Below are 24,839 nucleotides of genomic sequence, written 5' to 3' on the forward strand. Positions count from 1 at the left end.
AATGTGTGAAGAGCAATCATGGAAGCATGGTAGAGATATATGTACTCATCGGGGGGGATACTACTTGATGGAGCTCCCATATTAACCGACTGAAGTTGCCGGAGAACACAAATATTTAAAACTTAATTTACAAGTTTCATGAAACCCGGGAGGACTGAGAGATTAAAGGGATTAGCAGCACCCAGTCGCTTATTGCAAACTTCAGAGAAGGAGTTAAAGATTCAGTTTGCCAATTTGTGCTTAATCCAAAATGACAGCCGGATTCTGACAAAGTGCATACACAAAAAGGAGGGGGGGGGGTTGAATCTAGAGAGCTATCCAAAGGGAAAAAATAAATATATGAATTAGGCTATGGGACCGAGCTGGAAATAACTTCTTTTCAGCCAAGCCCTGCAGCACCTTAAAACAAAACATGACCTCCCACGCTAAGCCGTCAGCTCGAACAATATGGGGAGGAAGTGGCAAGAACGTTGGTTGAGAGTCTACCAAGCGTTGTTTTAAAGATCCTTGGAGACGAGACCCTTAGCAGAGCTGTAGGATAAGTTGGAAACATTAAATAAAGAGCTAATTATATTCCATAAAACCATCAGTCAAGAAACTGCACAACACAAGACGCTTCCAAGTTCTACATTTTCTCCTGGACTTGCCAACACACGAGTCTCCTGAGTGCCAAGAAAGAAGCATGCATTCTTTGGACCGGGACCTTAACAGCACCCACGTCAGGGGTTAAGGACAATGCTCCTTATGAAAAGACAAAGCAAAACTGGTCATCAGATACAATTGTGACCCGAATATCAGCTTCCACGCTTCAAAGCGCCATGGGTACGATTGATGCCGATGTCCTCACCAAGAGAATCCCATCGGAAGGGAAGCAGAGCACCGCCGGCGCTGACTAACCAGCGGCAATGAGGCATAAGGACTTTAATGACTGGGAAATGTATCTGCAGCTCGTTACGGAGAGGGCATAATGATGGTTTATTTAAACGGATGTGACACCTCACTGCCAAGCTGATGGGGAAATTGTGAAGCCTTTCCACGGTTTCATTAGTAATCTGGCTGCCATGTAAACTCACTGTCAGGATCTGGAGATTAGACAGGAAAGATGTAATGTAAACATGGGCTTCCATCACAGGGCAAACATAACTGCTCATCATCTATCTACATGCCCCTTCTTCCTTAATAGCGATGGCCTTGCTCAGAGATTTATCGCCGTGGAAATTTGGCCAGGGCATCCTTGCCTGTCTGACACCGCAGGATTAAGAGCGGACTGGCTACTGCCCAACACGGCTCTACATCACTCATCTTATATTGCGTTTTGTCTTTCAGGAGCTGGAAACATTTTTCAGCCCTAGCCAGAACATTAATGAGATATTAAAGGGCGAAATAAAATGTAGCCGGGAAAGGGGGGGGCTCAGAGGGATTTGTACAAATTTTCTATTTTAAAGCCATCATATTGTGACTTTTTAAATAGATATAGTTCAAAGTCATGTGTAAAACGGCATTCAAACACTTGAGCCTGGTGTCAGCCCCAAACATCTGTATAAAAAATTGCTTGCTTTCCTCTACCGGAAACAAATGATGGTGCACATCATCTTGTCTGCATCGTAATATAGATGAAAAAGAAACCCAGTTCTCATATTCCCAAACACCCCGTTTCATCATTATTACAATCTAGTGCCAGCTCCAAGGTCACCTCCACACCACGGTCTAGAATGCAATCTCAAAATCAATGTTTAGGATCGCTTCCTACTCCTCTACTCTCACAAATGTTCATATATTTCTTTGGTGGAAGAAGCAATAAAAGACTGTCAGGGAGCCAGGGAACTAAAGATTAAGCGGAGAAGCCAAGGAGGAAAGGTTCCAGCTCGTGTTGGTGGAATGCAGACGCGTTATTTAAGAGCATTCCGCGCGGCCCTCTCCTTTCTGTCTCCAATCACCGGAGTATCCAGAGCCACCGAGCAGGAAGAAGCGATGAGGACTTCACGCCAGCGTTTACACAGACGATCCCGCGCATGCCGGAGTAAAGTACTGAATGGACGCTTCCAATGATATATTACATTTACTTTTAGTGATAACACCGTGGGCTTTCGCAGAGGTATCCTTTCTGGTGTGGAAAACCACACTAAACGGGCAACTCACCTTACTATGAATATATATATAAAAAAATATATGTGATGCATCACAATAGTGGGTTATTAACCCCTTAATGACAAAGCCTGTACATGCACGGGCTTAAAATGCATTGTTTTCAATGGGTTTAGGGGTTAATAATCCAAATTGTGGATTACGTTGCTTTGTTTATTATCAAAATGTGACATTTGAGAATGTTTGTAACAGTTTTTAACCCTTTATAGCAGCTTGCATGTTTCCACTACTAGATCATCGTTTTATATAGCGCCATCATCTTCTACAGCGTTGCAGATAAACTTAAAAAAAAAAAAAAAAAAAACTGAATTTTGTAGAATAAGGCACTAAAGTGGACAGTTATTTTATAATTTCATATACCAGGAAAAAAGTTCTGCCAGCCTGTTGTACTTAAAATATTTAAAGATGCTGTCCCCAAATTTTCCATTTTTCATAACATATCAGTTTTAATTTCAAGTCACATGACAAGGGTTTCCAGTAAAGATTACGGACAAGGTCATTTTTTTCTTGATTAGATTGATTCTGGAAGGGATGGAATTCTGTATTATAAAAAAAAGTGTTATATTCAATCCAGTAGGTGGAATAGCAACTTTGAAATTAAAATTGGACATTTTTAACACGCTGGGTTGAAGGTAATATTGTGTAACAGCTTGATTACATTTGTGTCTTTTTTATATATAAATAAACACCAGTGTAAGTTAAACGTAAACTATCATTAAAAATATACTTTGTTAATCAAAGTCACTGCCTACATTGTTATATTTAATACATACACAAAAATGCCAGCATCATAATGTTTTCTTGCAAATTGCTGATATTTAGATATTTTATACTTCAAGGGGAAAAAAATCATTCCTGATTAAATAAATGTGGCAAAATATGCCATGATTAATGAATACTTGGACCAGACTGATAAGGAACGTAATAATAAAAAAAATAATTAAAAACTCTTTGTATATATTTAAAACAGACTGAAGACGGATGGTGCGTACGTTCCACTAATTTATTCGATCGCAGTAGAAGACTTGACCACTGATTATTATATCAGGTTATAAACCATTTATAGCAAACTATAATGACTTAGCAGGAGAAACGCCAAATTCATTAACTCACCTTTGCACATTAACCTAGATCTACCTAGAAACCAAATCTTATTAAGTTTGGTGTGCAGGTTACCAGCGCTTATATATCAACAACGTGTTTATCACTAAATCAGAGTTAAAATCCGTAAAAACACCCTCTAAGAATCCAAATAGGATTTTTTTTGCAAACCGGCATGGTTTGAGGAAGAGTTATTTGTGCAATGCTGCAGCTTGGCACCGCGAAGGTCACATTACGTTTCGGGCGAATGTATCCAGATATAATTCTACATTGAGATGAGCAGATGGGACGTTCCGATCGCTGCTTCCAGGTGACAGAGCTGCAGTCTGTCCCTAGGACAATATCCACAATCTGTCGCCATGATAAACGCAAAGATATACGCCTGATAGAGCCGCAGCCATTACAGGCGAGTCCGCGTGACGCTCCATGCTGGAGGCTTGGCCAAACACGTATTAGCTACACTAATACAAGATATGGTCTTCAACTAAAGCATTGTGAAAATGGTCCAAATAAGTCCATGCTTTCTGTATGCTTAAAAAGGCAATGATTTGTTTACTAAATTTAACAGACTTCGTAGCCAACTTAGTGCTAATGACTATACAAAAAATTGTGACCAAAAACATGCAATAGTGCGCCAGTCACGGGCCCCGCCGTAACATCTACAACATTACCTGCTCGCGTTCCCTAATTTAACCCTTGTGTGTTAACTGCTTCCCTTCCCCAGTCCCAAATCTCTCACCCATTTAACCCATCTCCCTCTCCCAGTTTACTGTACTGATTATTTTCGGAACGTTCATCATGAGAGCCCCGTTTTGTATACGTAAAGCCTTTTTACCGCGAAAAAGTAATTGCCGGATCATGAAGTTTCCCTGCAGAGAATATTGTCCTAGTTTTTATTTTTTCTGGAACATATACTTCTGCTCATTGATCTATCGTCCCCACGGCAGGCCAGTCTTATGCAGTGGAAGGATACAATAGACTTTCAAGTGGGATTTCTGCATTTGGGAGCATTAAACAAAAAACCAGAGAACATTCAGATTCTTCCGCATTGAAAGACGTCTTAAAGCGGTCATGGAAGACAATCCTGTAATTCGCCGGTTTTGCACCCCTTTTAGACACCTATATTCACCATCGGTCTCGAACCAAGACTTATCAATAGCCTGGATCTATCCGCTCTCTCACCAGAAAGATTTGAAAGACTCTCCTGCATCGTTTAGTCATCAGCACATAATAAATGTTCTAGAAAACTTTGATCTTAAGCCCTGCCACAAGAGCCAATTACATCCCGACTTCTTGACCAAGACTGCCCTTGGCATATATTAACTTGGTTTACTTAGATGATTCCTCTTTCTGATTTATCAGTTATTGGAAGATTCTGTCCAATTAGACCTGGACTTTTACAGACCTCAGCGAGTTGGCAAGACAGCTGTGGTAACCAACTCACGCTTTTATGAATAACCTCAATCCTACAACTTATTAATAAGTCCACTGCTCCAGTCCCAAACGCAAACAGTAGACGTTATCAAGATACCTTCAAAGATGTATTATCTTTAATGACTACGTTCTGTTTCAAGAACGTCCAACTGGGTAGGAAACTCTAATATCTACTTTACATGCCGTAGGGTAAACATCGATTTTTGCAACATGTCCAGTCCACTCCGTCTCAGACAGAAAGGCTCCTAACGTTAACTCCCTTCGTGGTAGAATTTTCCTCTCCTGTAGATAAAACGGTACAATCCTAATAGAGTCCAAAAAGGAAGAGGCTTCTTGTAAATCTTTGCAAGCTGTGAAACCTCCAGCTTCTGACAAATACATTCACTGAAGGAGGATGAAAGCCATTAACGTATTTACGGCAAGAAGGAGAAACGGCCGTAAGGCACAGAGAATCCCCCCCCCCCCCCCGGGTAAGCAAACAGCTGAAATGCACAATTATTGAAATTGCCCACATCGGACTAGGCTTTTATTAAATTACATGATGCGGAAAGATAAAAGCCGGCATTCTGATTCTCGGCATTATGCAATCCTAGCATGAAAACAACGCTGACTTTTTCCAGTTTGGTTCCCATCAGCCACATCACGTTTCTGACAATGGGTCAGTGCATTGTGGAAGAATATATGGCACACAAGTGCAACACGGATGGAGCGGTATTTCCATGTTAAGGCAATAAAAGCAAAAAGATGAGAAAAGGGACACAAGAATGAATGAGTACGGATTTATATGACGTATCCCAAAGTTGTTAAATGAAATGTCGTAGTTTTGATTATAATTTGCATATACATTCTCTGTCCGTTAAGTCACTGATCTCTCACGCTGTATCGGTTAATATGTTTACAGCAGAATATTCCGATCCAATATTAGAAGACCGAGTGATGGTCTGGGCATTCTGTGGCCCTTAATTACCACATCCACAGGGCACGCTAGAAGAGTACAATATAATGATGTGTGAGTGTGTTACACTGTGTGCGTGCAAGCATGTTACGTGTGTGTGTGTGTGCGCGCGTAAGCATGTTACAACGTGTGTGTGCGTGCGTGTGTGTGTGTGTTAATTCGGAAAATAACCAGCCTCTGTTTATATAGATAGCCTCTCTACTGGGCTATCTAGACACTGGACTGAACTGAACTGGAATGACAGAGTGTCATATCAGGGGGTACAAGGCATATCAGGGGCATATAGGGGGTTATACGGCATATTAGGGGAGCAGAGTAGCATATCTGGGGGGTAAAAGGCATGTCAGAGGGCACTATGGCATATCTGGGAGGTAGCTTGGGCTCACATGTGCATAACTAGGGGGGGCAGGTTGGGAAATAAAACAAGAAATGCATTTTTCTCAAAGTTTTTTTATTCTTCTGTTTGTATTTAACATCAAGTTTGTTCATTAAATTATTTAAAATAAACGAAAAATGTACATTATTTTTTGTATCCTTTTAATCGAAAACAAATAAATCGGCCAACTAATCTATTATGAAAATAATAGTTAGTTGCAGCCCTACCATTACCTTACAAGTCTGACTTAAGACATTGTGCCAGTCATGCACTTTGCATATAACCCTCGCTGCCCGTTTAGTTTCACCCACCTTGATGGCAATAACCAGTTTCCTAACATTTTAAAACACACTGGAGTGAAGCAAGTGAGTTTGTGAGTTTTGTTTTGACGTGGTCGTTCCTTTTTGCATATAAAAAAAAAAACCCTACTGCATGCGTGAGCGATACTACTCAGAACTGCTCGCTAGCCGTCCCTCTGTCTCCCATAGCCGGGCACACGGGTCACAGTCAGGTTTAATCCTAAAGCCAGCCTGTAGGCGTTAAGTTTCCAATGGCTTTTTTTTATGAGCATGTCCCTTTAATCATTGGATACGTTGCATAGCCATGAAGCCGTCCAGCTGGATGACTGAGCAAAGAAACAGAACACTACCTAATTAGCAAGTCATTAGCACATTATTTCTCAGCTGAAACTGGCAGCCACCTAAGGTGGTAATTTTATTGAAACATTAACCTAAATTGTACAGAGGTCAGAACACAATTTGCTTTGCATCCCAGTGCCCGGTGGTAGAAGCAACAGCATTCCCTACTCCAAGAGACTTTTAAAGAGATACAATTCATTAAATGACTACAATAACCCTATGTAACTTTTTTGTAGCAAATAGAAGTTTATGAATTTTTTTCCAGAAAACCTTATGCCATATTTCTTATCCTCAACGGATGGGCTAAGATATGAATATTTTACTACTGCTACAAAGGGACACTTCAGCCATCATTTGCCTTTTAAACATATAACCCTATGGGCCCTTTAGATGTTCGTGTGATCAGTTTTGCAAATGCATGGGGAGGTTCCGTAGAATCCCACAAGTGCATTTGCCCCTTTTCCCCTTACGCCTCAAGCTAAATGCATTGCCGAAAACGAAAATTACTCCCTTCCCACCTTTAAAAAAAATATATATATTTTTATTTTCCACACTGCTTTGTCGTTGACCCTTCCCTTTGGTGTTTTTGCCAGGCTGACCCTCACTTTAGTATTGGATTTATGTAATTGCCCCAGCTAGCTGCCCCCCTTGTATATTGATGCTGCCAGCACATATAATATATTGCCCTGCAGGAAGGGGTCTGCACATCACTTAGCATCCTGTGCCATGCTTACACATCCATTCATTAATTTACCCATTCGCTTATCCATATACTTATTCACAGATATTCATTCCCTCAATCACGCATACTCGTTCATAACACTCCCCCCACCCACTTACCTCAGGGGCCGCTGCTTCCCTCTGCTTTGCTCACACTCTATGCGAACAACTTCTCTTGTCCTGCCCAGGGAAGTAGTAACGGAGCAGGGTCATGTGATGCGACGTAAATTCACGTGGCTCTGCTGGGATCCTGCTTCCCCTGGGCAGAACAAAAGACATTGCACAGGTAAGCAGCAGGGCCCCTGTGGATGCAGTTGCTGCAGGCTTTTGTCCCCCATTAAAGACAGCCCTGGCGGCTGATTATTTTCAGCGGTTTTTTTTCCCCCCTCTGCATTTTGCCTATAATGCCGATCTGTTTCAGCCACCGATATTTTTGTGCATCCCTACTAAATGGTAGGGTGAAGGTCTGTTCAGCCACTGATTGGCTGCTTGAAGTAGTCAGTTAGTGAAAAGACCAGTCAGACGGTGGGTGAGCAGGGCAGCCTCTTCTGTGACTAGTTCAATATGCGTCCTTCAGCTGTGGGGGTCCCAGGGATACTGAACTGCCCCTTTAACACAAGCACAAACAGTACCGAGCCACATAAAACCAACACTTTATCTAAAGCACGGTTTAGCCGACTATAAATACATCCCGCGTTATATTCATTTCTTTGAATTTATTGGATAGGTCATAATTGGGCTAGCAATCCCTTTCACTTGCTTAAATAAATGCCCCCCTCAGCACTCATCTCAATAGAATAGAAACTAACATCTGTTTTCTTTGTTAACCCTTTGTAGTCTTCATAAACCGTATATATTTTCATTATACTAAGCCCGTGATTATTTGTATGTTTTAGATTACTTTTCCCAGAATATTGGAATCTGTGTTCACTTTTCAGGGAAGTAATTCCCGGTTTAATTCTACTGGATTTGTAGGATTACCCAAGTATACTCCGACTTGGTGCGCTCGTGTAAACCGAGAAAATAAATGAAATGATACAAAATGATAGTGTAGACGAAAAACAAAAAATATTAATAGATGAATATGTTCTATGCACTCACAAGTGTACGTGGTGCTTCAAAGCTCTATGGGTCCGTTGGTCCACTCGTGTATGTAAATAGACCGAGAAGACAAAAAAAAAAACATAGGGTGATATCTTAAATGAAGGAACACCGCGAGGTGATGGATGCACTTACTCGTATGATGAGAGTATTCAGCGTGTCGTGATCCAAAAGAGCAGTCTCTTCTCTGTGTTCTTAATCCATATATCCAAGAATAGACATTCAACCCGATGGTTAATCGCAACGTGAATTTATTGAGGGACTAAGCCCTAAAAATAGCTAAAATTGACTACAGGTACATGATTTCAACAAATAAATAAATAAATATTGTCTTAATAGATAAATAAATATTTAAAAAATCTGTCCTCGTAGTTCAATTTATAATAATAAAAGATTAATCAATGAATAGATAAAAAACCAGTCCTCTAAAATCGCCAAAAAGACTGGAAGTACCAAAAAAAGTCCTGTAACTCTACGCGTTTCGCCTGCTGGGCTTCATCAGGAGTAGTGTTCTTTACTTGCATCGTGGTTTCTTTTATTCATGGCCGGCGCCATCTTTAGGTCCCTCCTCCTCCAGTGATGATCCTTCCTCCGTGCGTGATGACGTCAGCCGGATCTCGTCCGTGTCGATCATCCCGTGTATAATCTTTGTAACGCGGAACCTTTTGTTTCGTTCCTGATGTTTCTTTTCGTCCCCGATGTTTCTTTTCGGTGCGGTGCCGATCTCATTCAAACGGAAGAAGAAAAAAATAAATGTATTTGTAAACCACCTAAGGCGACTTTGTGTATATGTCCTGGATGGGTAAGGGACCGGGGTGATGGTATATGCATGTGTTATACGAGGATATGTGTTTTCCATAATAAAATATATATTTTGTATATAATACTAAACTGTATTGATGTTCTTATATATTTTTGTGTGTTTATATTCCTAAGTGAATCCGATATAAAAAGCCTGATATCTGATTAAAGGTATATGTACATATTGATAGAGGGAGCTAAAAAAGGATTGGTATGGGAGGAACATATAATATGTCCAAAATGAAAGTATATTAAACAAATATGTGGTAAGTATTCCCATGGAAACGAAATGAAGAGTAATGTAAAGATATAAACACGAGTGGACCAACGGACCCATAGAGCTTTGAAGCACCACGTACACTTGTGAGTGCATAGAACATATTCATCTATTAATATTTTTTGTTTTTCGTCTACACTATCATTTTGTATCATTTCATTTATTTTCTCGGTTTACACGAGCGCACCAAGTCGGAGTATACTTGTGAAATTACCACACTTGGAGGGTGTGTTACAAGGTCGCAGCTGTGTAACCAGTCTAAGAAGGGTAGTATCCACCTTTTTTTCAATTATTTTTACTTCTTAGTTCACACCTTTACATATACGTTTTAAGACTGGTTTTTCACAATCTTTTCACTTCTATAAACGTCTTTTTCTCCAATTGAAATCCAGCTTAACGTATATTCTTAGTGAATAACGAAAACTTTATCACACATACAATATGGCATACAAGTCCGACTCCCTCTTTACCTGGCGAGATGAAAGGACTAAGAGATTAGATAATATTTTCACACAGGAATTCACCAGTAAGGACACAGGTTTATTTATACAGTTAGAAAGACAGATGGAAAAAGAAATTAAGAGGTGGTGGGAAATAACCTTTATTGAACAGTATATCAAAACTAAAACTATACCAAGAGGTTTAAGGATTCAAAAAACCCCAGCCTTTGGTTCAGATGACCATACGTTTATGAAAAAATGGCACGACACATTAGATGAATGCTCTTATAAACTCATGGGACTAATAGTAGCACAACAAAAAGACCAACTCAAAAAGATAGAGAGGGATATACAAAATACGGAACAAGAGATAAACTCCCAAATAGACACCCAGACAATTTCTGTCCAAAAACATAATATGGAGAAAAAAAATTAATAAAATTGAAGAAGAGTTAATTATCAACAAAAAGAGAAAATTTTTTAGAGACAAGGAAGAAATGCAGAGGGGAATTCATCAAATCAAACCCAGTTCGGGCCCATATAGAAATAACTACAGGAACAATGGGGGGAAATCCAATTACAACTATCACTACAGACCCCCTACACAGAGACACATTAGGAATACATATAAGGATGATCGAGAGGTTAGTCCTGCCCGTAAACCCCACCCCCAATTAGGGAATTATGGGGACAGAACAACAGACCAAGAGCAGGAAGCTTTTTTAGACAGGGGGCTATCCCGAAAAGGAGGTACCAAAAGAAAGGAAACCCCCCCACGCAGGGAAGTAATGGAATTGAGAACACGGTCCATTCCATTGGACCAGAGTCCATGGAAAAGAAGAAGATTCCAAAGAGAGCTAGAGGTCAGAGAGGTGGAGGAACGAAGACAAAACAAATAGAAACACTAGAACCAGATGAAGAAGGAATAGTGAACATATCAGGAACCACATTACAGCAGGATGAAATTAAACTACTTAAAAAAGGCCTTAAATTTGCCCCAGCAATAGGATCCAACCAATTTGAATTGTTCATGGACACACAAAAATACCTTAGGAAATTAACAGTTAAAAGATTTTTTTGTAAAAAAGCTACAGAGGATACTAAAAAAGACCTCACTGAGGGGCGTTATGTACATACACATCTCAAACCAAAGTCCAAGTTCTATCCACATTATGAAAAAAGTGAACACCTAGAGGTTTTCACAGATTTAGTTCTTAAAGATATGGAAAAGTTAGAAACCAAACGTAAATCATTCAACTTGAATAAGAAGGAACAACAAGCATTACGAGCATTAAAAGAAAAACATAATCTAGTCATCAAACAAGCAGACAAGGGAGGGGCTACAGTCATTATGGATCACACTTACTATATTCAAGAAGCCAATAGGATATTGGGAGACACTGACACATACAAGAAATTGAGTAAAGATCCCACAAAAGATTTCAGTATTACTCTATATAATATATTAAAAAAAGGATTGGACGAAGGGATCCTAACCAATAAAGAGTTCAACTATCTAAGACAAGAACACCCAAAAATTCCTATCTTTTATTTCCTCCCTAAAATTCATAAGAACCTGCAAAGTCCCCCAGGTAGGCCCATTATCAGTGGGATAGATTCCTTGACGTGTAATACATCAGAGTATGTTGACTATTTCTTACAAAATTATGTCACACAAATCCCAGCATATTTAAAAGATACCTCCCATCTACTCAATATTTTAAAAGAGATACAATGGACTCAGGGTTGGCTTTGGACAACCATGGATGTATCATCTCTATACACGGTTATTAACCATGAACAAGGAGTTCAGGCCATAGATAGAACCCTCACTAGGGATACAAACATGGATCAGACACAAAAAATATTCATACTAGACTGTATAGATTTCATTTTAAAATATAATTATTTCTGGTTCGAGAAAGAATTCTACCTTCAACTTTGCGGTACAGCAATGGGCACCAGGTTTGCACCTAGCTATGCCAATCTCTTCGTAGCAGAATGGGAAAGAGAATACATATGGAATAACAATCCCTATGGTGCAAACCTGGTGCTGTGGAAGAGATATATTGATGATATTCTCATCATATGGAAAGGGACAAGAGAAGAATTACTCACATTTATACAGTATACCAACAACAACCCATATAATCTAAAATTTACCTCTAACATTCAGGAGGAAAGGATTGAATTTTTGGATGTAGAACTCTTTTTTGAAAACAATACCATCTGTTCCAGAAATTACACGAAACCGACAGATAAGAATGGCTATATAGAATTCACAAGTTGTCATCACCCACTCTGGCTAAATAACATTCCCAAAGGACAATTCATGAGAGTGAGAAGAAATTGCTCAAGAGATGAGGATTTCACACTTAAGGCCACAGAAATTAAAGATAAATTTTTAAAGAAAAATTACCCTATCGAGAGGTTACATAGCAGCCTTCGACAGGTAGAGGGAATAAATAGGGACCTCCTGTTAACTAAGAAAGAAAATACAACAAAAGGTCAGGGAGAAAGGGACTTTTCTTTTTCATTTTTAACGAAATATAACACACAAGCTTATGATATCAAACACATCTTAGAAAAACATTGGCATATTCTCAAAAATGATGAAATTCTAGGCACTATACTCCCTAGTAAACCACAAATCATCTTTAAGAAAGCGAAATCATTAAAGCAAATCCTTGCACCTAGTATTCTCCCTACCAAGGGCTCCATTCAATCCACACAAAGATTCCTTGGCAACAAACCAATGGGTTTCTTTACATGTGGACGATGCAAAATGTGTACCCATCTCCCCAAAAAAACAGATCAATTTATAGGCACAAAGACAGGTCACACATACAATATCAAACATTTCATTAACTGTACATCCAAAAATGTGGTATACTTACTGGAGTGTGGGTGTGGTCTCCAATATATTGGAAGAACCATTAGGCCTCTAAAAGAAAGAGTACTAGAGCACATTGGTAATATAAGAAATAAAAGTACTAAACACAGTGTCCCTAGACACTGCAATATCTGTCCCCAATTTAAATTAGACACTCTTAAAATACTAGGGATAGACCTGGTTCCTCCAAATTGGAGAGGTGGAAATTCCGTTGAAAATCTGTCAAAACGTGAAACGGAATGGATATTCAAACTGAAAACTTTCAAAAAAGGTGGTTTAAATACTGAATTGGATATACTGGCATTCGTTTGAGTACCCACATAAAAATTTTTTTTTTTTTTTTTTTTTTTTTTTTTTTCAACATTCAGACTCACCTTAAATAACCCAACAGGTTAACTCCACGAAGGATAGAACGACACTCACCTCTGCATCCACACAAAAAAATCACTCTACTTCTTAGATATTTTTTTTTTTTTTTTTTTTTTTTTTTTCTCTTTCAGTTATTTTATATCTTTACATTACTCTTCATTTCGTTTCCATGGGAATACTTACCACATATTTGTTTAATATACTTTCATTTTGGACATATTATATGTTCCTCCCATACCAATCCTTTTTTAGCTCCCTCTATCAATATGTACATATACCTTTAATCAGATATCAGGCTTTTTATATCGGATTCACTTAGGAATATAAACACACAAAAATATATAAGAACATCAATACAGTTTAGTATTATATACAAAATATATATTTTATTATGGAAAACACATATCCTCGTATAACACATGCATATACCATCACCCCGGTCCCTTACCCATCCAGGACATATACACAAAGTCGCCTTAGGTGGTTTACAAATACATTTATTTTTTTCTTCTTCCGTTTGAATGAGATCGGCACCGCACCGAAAAGAAACATCGGGGACGAAAAGAAACATCAGGAACGAAACAAAAGGTTCCGCGTTACAAAGATTATACACGGGATGATCGACACGGACGAGATCCGGCTGACGTCATCACGCACGGAGGAAGGATCATCACTGGAGGAGGAGGGACCTAAAGATGGCGCCGGCCATGAATAAAAGAAACCACGATGCAAGTAAAGAACACTACTCCTGATGAAGCCCAGCAGGCGAAACGCGTAGAGTTACAGGACTTTTTTTGGTACTTCCAGTCTTTTTGGCGATTTTAGAGGACTGGTTTTTTATCTATTCATTGATTAATCTTTTATTATTATAAATTGAACTACGAGGACAGATTTTTTAAATATTTATTTATCTATTAAGACAATATTTATTTATTTATTTGTTGAAATCATGTACCTGTAGTCAATTTTAGCTATTTTTAGGGCTTAGTCCCTCAATAAATTCACGTTGCGATTAACCATCGGGTTGAATGTCTATTCTTGGATATATGGATTAAGAACACAGAGAAGAGACTGCTCTTTTGGATCACGACACGCTGAATACTCTCATCATACGAGTAAGTGCATCCATCACCTCGCGGTGTTCCTTCATTTAAGATATCACCCTATGTTTTTTTTTTTTGTCTTCTCGGTCTATTTACATACACGAGTGGACCAACGGACCCATAGAGCTTTGAAGCACCACGTACACTTGTGAGTGCATAGAACATATTCATCTATTAATATTTTTTGTTTTTCGTCTACACTATCATTTTGTATCATTTCATTTATTTTCTCGGTTTACACGAGCGCACCAAGTCGGAGTATACTTGTGAAATTACCACACTTGGAGGGTGTGTTACAAGGTCGCAGCTGTGTAACCAGTCTAAGAAGGGTAGTATCCACCTTTTTTTCAATTATTTTTACTTCTTAGTTCACACCTTTACATATACGTTTTAAGACTGGTTTTTCACAATCTTTTCACTTTTGTAGGATTACCTCCTGGTCTGTGCAACATGATTTTACTGGAAAGAGTCTACCGGATTGCAACTAATTCCAATGAGTTAAAGGAACAGTCGAAAAAAGGCTCGGTGCAAAGGACAAAGGGCATCGGCCACACCATTCCATCATGAAGCCATCTGCTAGGCAAGAATGCACTGGGGTGAGTGAATGTGCACTTCTTAATTCCCAACGGGTGCATCTTGGTCCACGATGGCCCTTTAATCCAGCTTTTTTCCCATTAAATCAGGAAACATAAACTGTGGCGCCAAACAAATTAGATATTTTAACAGACGCTATGATTTGTTTGGAAATTATGTGATCCCAGTGCAGGTAATGGATAGTTACGGGCAGCTAACTAAGCCCCAGGTAAGAGGAATGCACCCCACCTGTCTGTCCCACCTATACTGTGTCATTTATTTTCTGGATTAATCCCTTGACGGTAATGCCCAATGTTTTCCCCAAACTATAGTCTACATCCTGATGTAATACGGTGTATTCTTAACTTTTCCGTAAGCATGATTTAGTATATAATGTACTTTTGGTTTAATGAAGTATGCAGTATTTTGGAGCCAGACCAAAGAAATCCAAGGAATGTTAGATTTCAATAAACTGCTTGTGGCCTGTGTCGAAGGTCACTACCTTATAAATGAACAGTGGCGTGGAGGCTTATTTAGAGTGTATTTATCACCGGCAGAACCGTTTAGCAGTACACCTTGGGAACAGCAGCTGCAAGATTCAGCTTCTGACCCCCGCAAGAAATCAATCACTAATACTTTGATGTCCAAGTCCTTCTCAAACACCTTCAGGAGAGGTCCACGGGAGAGGACTGCATGGGGATGCTGGTCCCGTCAAAAAAATTGCGGGCAGTTTTTCGGGTGTTGCCGACGGTCAGACAGTGTACCTGTGGGTCCCAGTAATCCCAGGAACACAGGGGAGTCACAGGAACAAAAGAAAAGACGCTGTAAGGGAGCAACGCAATGGCAGCCTTGCAGGAGTGTGTGGGAAATCTACAATTCAGGTAAAGGGGGTGGGCGGGAGCGGAACAAACACATGGCGGGATTGGACACATGTGGTGGGAGCAGAACATACACGTTGCGGGAGCGGGCGACAGCGGTCAGAAATTCAACAGGAGCAGGATTAAGAATTAACAGTCCCGCGCAGGGCTTTAGTCCACGGTAACTTCACAAACATGGTGGTGTCTGAGCATAGCGCTGGACCCAGACTTAAGGCACATAAGAAAAATAAAAAAAACATTGAGACATTCTCTTTAGTGGAAATGCCTTTTAGAGATTTCTAGAGATGTACTAATAGAAAGTACACCCAGCTCCTTGTGTCCTGTTCAGGGGAGTTGTGTGTTGGACGCTTATTCTAGGGCTACAGAGCATGTTAGCCTGGATCGTTGCTGTAACTCTTCTAACTTTTATAGCACACCTGCCACCCAATGTGGAGTTCATAGAAGCACGGACAGTGTGATGAAACGCGCAGCAAATTCAACAGTGTTGCCTGCCAGGGATTATCCTTAGCTCATGAAAGAAGTGTGCCATTTCAGAAATCCAGCTCTCGCCATTGAAGAGTTTGGTGACCAAGCTCCACTTGCTTTGGTAATTTTGCCTTCGGTAGCTAGCATGGTATCAGTAAAGAGACTTCTTCACCTGGTGACAATGTGATGACATCACATGCTCCAAAGCTTTCCCATTGGCAGCCGACCTCTGCGATGATCCCGGCAGGGCCCTCCTTTGCCACTGGCAGCCGTGCCAAGCAAGTTGGAGGCGCTACCAAGTGTTTCACTAACGAGAACCGTGCAGGCCAAATAGCTTGAGGTGCGACTTTAAAAAGACCAAATGCAACGGTTCTTTCAAAGGATGATATTCATAACCAGCAGTACAATGATGCTATACTGCGGAGGGTCTTGCTTTGTTCCTCCACATTTTAGCCAGGTCTTTTTTTGATCTACGCCACAATACCTGCAAAAGACTACAAGGCCAACAGCCTGGCAAGGAAACTAGAATAAACCTTTGCTAACCCATAGCCCAGCTTCAGACACACAATAGCCTCTAATCTTTATTGATTCACCTAACCTTGCTATAAATTTGTCACCATCATCTGCGCCGGAGACAAGTAACAGCGCAGGATACATAACTCAAACCCATTTAAAATGACTACTTAACAGGGAGAAATCGCCTTGGGAAAGACTGCAACCCAGGCAGCCAAATGCCATCCAGTAATTGTTAAAAAATGGGTTAAACTGCTAAAATACCAGGAGCTCAGAAGGGGAGCCCATGCCAGCCCATGGTTTTGGCATTATTTTGAGACCACCCAATAAGCCCGACTGCCCCTATAGCCGGCACAAAGTTAAAATAAAGCCACAATATGGAGACGCGGTTATCCAAGCCAACGAAGTGTGAGCAGCGTTCCAGATGGTGCAGCGTGCAGGGGAGGAAGGTGATTGAATAAAAATATACTTTCAACTTGGTTATAATAATGTCTTGTGTTTCTATAAATAGAAGAAGCAGAGGGAGTGCTGAGTGGGGGGACTATGCAGAATCTGTCCTCAAGCGCAGAACATGTGGAAAGGGAGTGGGGGCAGCTAAAGACTAATGCATACAGAGAACAGAAACCTAGTAAAACAAACCCAAAAATTTAGATGGTTAGCATTAGAGGGTCTCAAAGTGCGGTCACATTGGCACCGTTTGGCAGTACAGATGAGCAGAGCGCACACCAGCTCAATTCTGGAGTTGATATTTAGAATGAAGCAGCGGCAATCACCTTGGGGATAAACTTGGTTAAGGATGAAGGCATTCCAGGTGATAATGTTTAACACGATGTGGGAAAAAGCTGCAACATATTTTGGTACCCATACAGTCAGGAGAATCATCATATAAGGTGATTAAACTCCTGGCAGCTCCCCCCCCATGCCAGTCATTATATGCACTTTAACATATACGATCGCAGAATGGCCCCTTTAGAGTTTTGTTGTATAGTACCCTAGAAGTTTTGGGGGGTACACCAAAGTCTCCATTAGCAGAAACTGTTGACTTCTTCATCCATCATGTAGCAAATGGTTCATTTAGGTTATATTTTCTTATACGATGAACAAAACATGGAACCAAGCAGCTTGAGCCTTGGCCTTGCAACTTTAAGGTAGAGAATTCTAACAAGAAGGTCTTTCAATGACAGATACCTTTCTAGTATGATATCATACCTGAGGAGTGATAAAAGCACAAAAGCCTCAAGTGACCAGCCTACAAAACTCCTTGGGTGGCAGAACATCCATAAACTGATGCTACCGTCGGTGACAAAGCTTTTTGAAGTCCATAGCCCACGATGCATTTCGTCAAAAGCCTGTTAACCATCTCCAAGGGGACATTTATGAAATTCTCCACCAAATCTGCTGGTACGGTGCCTTTTTAATTTTAGGGGGAAGAGGGAACCTGGTGTAATATGAAAGAGTTTTGTCTTTTATAGGAGAGCATTTCACATTTGCGGCCAAGTCAATTTCATCTGACCATCACAAGGTGCGAACGATGGACCACAGTGTACCAGCTAACCATTAAAGGCTATCAGGACTAGCCTGAATATAACAGCAGCAATAAAATGTTATCTTAGAATGTGCAGTCAGCAACAATGCTGAAAGGGAATAAAGTGACACTACCATCAGTTCTGGTTGAGCAAGCCCAAGGAAAACAGGAACACTTTTGCATGAAGACAGATAAAAATACACCTCAACAGAAGATCAGTTCTCTTGAGACCAAAACAAAATGTGTGCACGCCTTACCAGGACCAAAAGGGTTTTTAAACAAGTTTCCAATTTATGACAAATGCACTTTGCCTTGTATCGTGTAACTATAACGACACTATTACAACCCAAACAGAGGTCAGATAAGGAAATTCTACCTTTTCGGATTAGAAGTAACGATCCTTCATCACTATGCATGTCTGAGATGCAGATCTAAGGGCAAGGATAGAACTCCAGAAAAAATGTTTAAGGCATCGTGGAGATGTAAGAGGTCATAACCACATGAGTAATATAGAGAAAAAAATGTGATGTCTGCTAGACTGACGGACACTGGCTCCGAGGAGGGTTTTCTTGCCACCGGCTGCCTGGAATAATAAGGATTATACCCCCCCACAGCAACACAAGTGATCCTCCCTGTTCTACTTTGTACTCCGTTTTGGTAGAGATGTTCTGGACAGGCCTGGATGGTACATATTAACCACTTTCTGCTGATCGGGTTTTGGGTCTCTGTAATATTGCGCGATTTTGATGGGCTTGGCCACCTCATATTCCGAAGATGAACTTTGTCAGCCGTCACTTGTGTTGGCACAGTAATCTCACACGCCACATCTCAATTCTGAGCCTCAGATGTAGAATAGTCTAAGGTCCTCCAGAAGAAGAAGAAGTGTAAGAAATAAAGAAATAACATAAAAACATAAAAAGCGGAGTGCCACACATGCACCTTTTTTTTGGTGGCGTTGGGGATGGCATCTGATTAATTCACTAAATTGTGAATTATGGCCTTTTAATGTATTGCTATAGCCTTCAAGAATTAAAACGCGCTTCAGCTTTTCACTTAAAGCATCAGAAGACGATGGGTACAGGACCAGTTGGTTAAGAACGCAAACTTGGAACCTTCTAGAGCAGTGGTTCTCAGCCTTCCTAATGCCGTGACCACTTAATACAGTTCCTCATGTTGTGGTGACCCCTCGCAACTAAAAAATGATGTAATTATACACTGTGAAGTATCTGTTTTCCGATGGTCTTAGGCAACCCGTTAAAGAGGAAACCCTATACAAGAACAAAGCATCATGGATGCCACAGCAGCAACACTATGATGGCAACTGGACACATTAAAGAAAAGGTAGACATAATGGTGGGTACTAGAAGGAGGAAATAAATCCACGGTGGTACCCATTATCCCCGGTACAGCGAATTAGGTCTACCTGGCTTCATGAACAGAAGCTTTTTCAAGCTTTGTGCGGGAAATGCCACATAAGTAAAATGGAAATGACACATAAGTAAGCTGGTCTGTACCCAGATATGATGATTTCATAATGTGGATGTGAAATACATGCCTTAAAATGAATGATCAATTGAGGTATCTGCACCTGCCCAGGCCTGATGACATCATCATAACTGGGAACTTGTGGGTGCCAGCTACCTGGAGCCTACTCTTGCAGGACATGGTCCAGTCAGGGATTTAGTTGTCGACCTGGAGAAGCAACGCTGATATGATCATCATATTTTGCATGACATCACAATAAGTATGGGAGGCTTCACAACACTGATTGTATATCCAGCCAGCTAGATATTTTAGTGGGGTTTTTTTTTCAATACAAAAAAGGGGACATGGCAGGGCTGATGGCGACAATACAGGGGCTGGTGTAATTATATACTGTGAAATATCTGTTTTCCGGTGGTTTTAGGCAACCCCTGTTGAAGAGGAAACCCTATACAAGAACAAAGCATCATGGATGCCACAGCAGCAACACTATGATGGCAACTGGACACATTAAAGAAAAGGGAGACATATATATATATCCTCTAAAATAGAAAATGCACATGTTAACGTTTTATAATCTTTTATTTCTTGTCAATAAAACTACATGGGGAAATCACTAACCAGCAGTAAGTGCTAAAACCAAAAATGATGGAAATCCGCCAACATCATCCGCGCTGGATGTATAAACGGCTGATCTTTTTACTTAATAATCACATAACGCACACACATACATAACATAAAATATACAAAGTGTACACAGAGTCCAGCAGGTGAGCTGTGCAAACATGCATTAGAGGCAGGATTCTTCCTAATCTGTATGAACGGATATAAACAGCTGCATTTTCAACAGCGGCAAAGTGCACTTACAGACAAGCGCTGACATCATAACAAAACACTACATCATCGCTACACGGCCAAGGACACAAATCCTACTAAACGATACATTCTCACAACCAACTCGAGTGCCTACAAAGCCTAGAAAGTCCCTAGAAGCGGAAAAAGCTACAACGCAGCAAAATAAACATCGATTAAATAAATAAACAGCGCCCGGCTATAGCATCTGTTTGTAAATACAGATATACATACATGAGAGATCAACAGGAGGCTGCTCGGGGCTTATACACACACATTAATATTCTATAGACTGGAAGCCGCAAGCTGTCCACCAGGGCCACAGGAGCCCCAATTACACTATCCTGTGGCATAGTGCTGCAGTACAGCATCCATATGTGTGTGTGTGTATATATATATATATATATATATATATATATATATATATATATCGATAGGGAATGAGCAGCCAACATCAATACACACAGAAGATATAGACATAGTGAGATACATATAATTTCAGTAGATATTCCATAATGGTGTATTAATAATAATACATGTACATTGATTTAAGGCTGCATATTGAGATCCACAGGCGTGTAATTAAAAAGCACACAATATTGTATTAATAATCAAAATTGATGGATATAAAAAAAAAATGTCGATTTGCGAAAAGGACCCGGAGTATGCTGGCATATTATAGAGATTTAGTGATGAAGAATGCAGAACGCCTGAGAGCGGATAACGGACCCTATAGAAATATAAAGCGCTACAGATCAGGCATGCACATACATTTACCTGCAAAAACAGCTGTGTTGCTATGGGACACATATGGATGCTCAGTACCTGCTTTACGGTCAGTATTTTACCACATTGTGGCCCCCGAGTGCCCCGGCTGCCGATAAATCCATGCTCTGAGAAGTTAGTCCCTGTAGACGGCCGCTCGTACTACAAAACCCTCTCTACCCACTTTCAACGAGACTCTGTCCCCCGCCTCCCGCCAGAGTCTTCTTATATTACTCGCTATGCCGCTGGGTCTTGTAGTTCCAACCGGAAGAAAGAGTGGCGGCAAGGAGGTGCTGAGAACTGCAAGTCCCAGAATTCGACGCGGCGCTCAGTCGGCACCAGGGCGCTGAGGAGAGACAGTAGAGTCCCGTTAGACGGAGGCTGCATCAACTTTTGGGATGTCTGATTGGGGTAGAAGACGGTGACGCTATTGGAGTAATCTCTGCATCAAGTTTGAAGTACAGACTGAGCAGCAGAGGAATAAGGGAGAAGACATGTCTAAAATAAACATAAGGCTATTATTAGCCGGGGGTCCAACATATTTAATGTATTTCATGTGTAAAGAGTGGTTTTGTGTGGTTGTTACCCAGGCCTGTTGAATATTCTGACACATTATGAAGAAATGATAATTTTCTGTAACTTAAAACACATTGAGATGTTCCTTCAACCCAACACAGGCGGAATTAATTTGCATTCCTGAAGAAGAAGACCTGTGAGGTCTCAGAAACTTACGTCTGTTTTTCAGTTGGACTGATAAAGGTCTTTGACTAAATCGTTCATGGAATTTACATCGAAAAAAGGCTATCCTGGAACAAGAAGCGAAAAGACAGATTTTAGTTGAGGTCTTCTTGGTTTGGCGACCAAGTTCCTTTTAGGCCGTCTCTTGGTTGAAACTGTCCAGATGCAAGTGGATGACGGATAAGCTGAAGAAAATCCCTATCTGTTATAATGTAACATTTAATAAGATACAAGTAAAATAGAAATTGATACATTTGCATAAGTGGCGAGCGTAGGAAGTGACATCATATCCTTGAATGTCCAAGCTTGTGGAATTGGAACAATGTAGAACCGCATCTTCTTCTCTTGCCTTCATCTAGATAAATGTAGTTATGGATATCATGGACCTATGTGTCTCTCCAACCTCAATAGGTAAAAAAAAATCTCTACATTAACCATGTCTTTTTTAATAAGCATGTGGTGCCCACAAGTTGTTACTTCAACCCTCAATTTGAATATAGCTATGTTTAGTTTCTACAAGCTTGTCCTCCCTCTTTTCTAATAAATATGGCTTCCAATAGTGGAGATTTATGGATTTAATCAGTTTTTGGTGCTAAGTCACTCTTCCAGGAGCAAAATACTACCAGGAGGGTACTAGAAGGAGGAAATAAATCCACAGTGGTACCCATTATCCCCGGTACAGCAAATTATGCCACATAAGTAAGCTGGTCTGTACCCAGATATGATGATGTCATAATGTGGATGTGAAATACATGCCTTAAAATGAATGATCAATTGAGGTATCTGCACCTGCCCAGGCCTGATGACATCATCATCATTCCTGGGAACTTTTGCCTGCAAGCTACCTGGAGCCTACTCTTGCGGGACGTGGTCCAGTCAGGACCCGCTCCCACGACCTGAGGGATTTGGTTGTCGACCCGGAGAAGCGACGCTGATATGATCATCATATTTTGCATGACATCACAATAAGTATGGGAGGTTTTACAACACTGATTGTATATCCAACCAGCTAGATGTTTTAGTGTTTTTTTTTCAATACAAAAAAGGGGACATGGCAGGGCTGATGGCGACAATACAGGGGCTGGTGTAGACAACTGAGGGGCTGAAGGAACATGGCATGGGCTGGGAGAAATCACAGTGATTGGTGGGGACATTGTAAGGGGTGGGGATATGGCAGGGGTTGGTGGAGACTTTCTAGGGACTGGGTGACACAGCAGAGGCTGGGGTAACAATGGCAGAGCTGTTAGGGGCAGTACATGTGCTGGTGGGGGCAATAAAGGGGCTAATGAGCATCTGGCAAAGACTGATAGAGAAAACTGAGGGGCTGGTGGGGACATGGCTTACGCTGATACTATTGTGTGATTTCTTCTGTTTAGGGCCTACGTAAGCAGGCACCCTTATAATGGAGGATCTCAGCTGGGTCACATAACGCAATGCTCTGTGACTCTGCATTACAGCTTGCACAGAAAGTAAAAAGAAACTGTCTGCAAGGTAACAGTGTCAGTGAGTGCATCATGTTAACAGTGCGTGGGAGTGAGTTAGCATTTGTTATTAGAGTATGTGTGTGTTAGCGTATGATAGTGTTAATATAAGGTGTCAGTTATGTCAGCTAATGTCGGTGTTTATGTGTAAATGTATTGTTTTATATTAGTATGTGAGTCAATGTGTGTAATAGCTGTTGTTTTAGGTATTAATCCTCAGCTGGGCCCTAGGCAGGATTTGAAGATATGTGTATGTATTAGTGTATGCGTGTTACTGCTAGCATACGTGTGTCTGTTATTATATGGTGTTAGAATGTGTAAGTGTATGGTGTTAGCATCAGTGTGTGTTAGTGTTTGGTGTTAGCATGTGTGTGTGTCAGCTTATGGTGTTGATGTATTTGGGGTTAGCCTAGGGTTAGTGGCACTAGGGGACATGAAGAGGCGGAGCAGGGGACCACTTGATGGATGTAAGCTGCATAGGGTCATGAAGGGTCACAAAGCGTTATATGATATGTACAAGCGTGAAGGATACAACACAGACCAGAAGTGACAGGCACAATTTAACTTCCAGGTAAATTAAGGTTGCTTCCTTTACGTTTAATAATGTACTTAATTTATTATCTTTATTTAATGAACGCAGATTTTTTTACATTTATTTAGCAATGCAATAGTTATGCACTCATTATGAATTCAATATGTTTGATGATGTAAACAAATACATTTGTAGACTTTTTTTTATCCCTAGATAAGGATTCACTATTAGATCCTATCAGAAAGGCGGCGTTTGGTAATTGGATTCAGAACCAGTGGTGGTGGTTGTTGTGCCTGATACAATCAGATCAAAAATGAATTTGTATGGCTTATAGACCTTATTTTGATGCTTGCAAGTTTGTTCTATACTAAACCCACCCTGAGGTGGGTGAATGGGTGGGCAATGGATCATGGTGTGAATGTGTGGATGCTTGGATGGTGTGAATGTGTGGATGCTTGGGGCTATGTCAGTACTAATACACTTATTTATATAGCCCTATCACCAATATGTTCTTCCATTTATCAGTATCCAAGGAATAACCCTAGAGTTGAAGTTATTTTTCCCTACCCTCAGAAAATATTAACTAAATCTAATGTTTTTATGGATAACAAAGAAACTTTATTAACTAATTACATATATATTAGAACACGCACTAATAAATGAGTTACAGTACGTTCGCTTG

The 24,839-nt window shown here is 40.4% G+C and overlaps 1 protein-coding gene across 1 annotated transcript in view; it reads right to left on the reverse strand.

Annotated features, from left to right (window-relative positions):
* The window catches only part of ITPR1 (inositol 1,4,5-trisphosphate receptor type 1), a 57,497-nt gene extending 35,893 nt beyond the window's left edge, over positions 1–21,604 (reverse strand). The window contains exon 1 of the mRNA XM_053468844.1: positions 21,419–21,604. The gene's annotated coding sequence lies outside the window, so the exon portion shown is untranslated. The remainder of the gene's footprint in view (positions 1–21,418) is intronic.
* Positions 21,605–24,839: the final 3,235 nt, after the last annotated feature.

The sequence above is a fragment of the Spea bombifrons genome, chromosome 6 (genome assembly GCF_027358695.1).
Source record: "Spea bombifrons isolate aSpeBom1 chromosome 6, aSpeBom1.2.pri, whole genome shotgun sequence".
Taxonomy (NCBI): Eukaryota; Metazoa; Chordata; class Amphibia; order Anura; family Pelobatidae; genus Spea; species Spea bombifrons.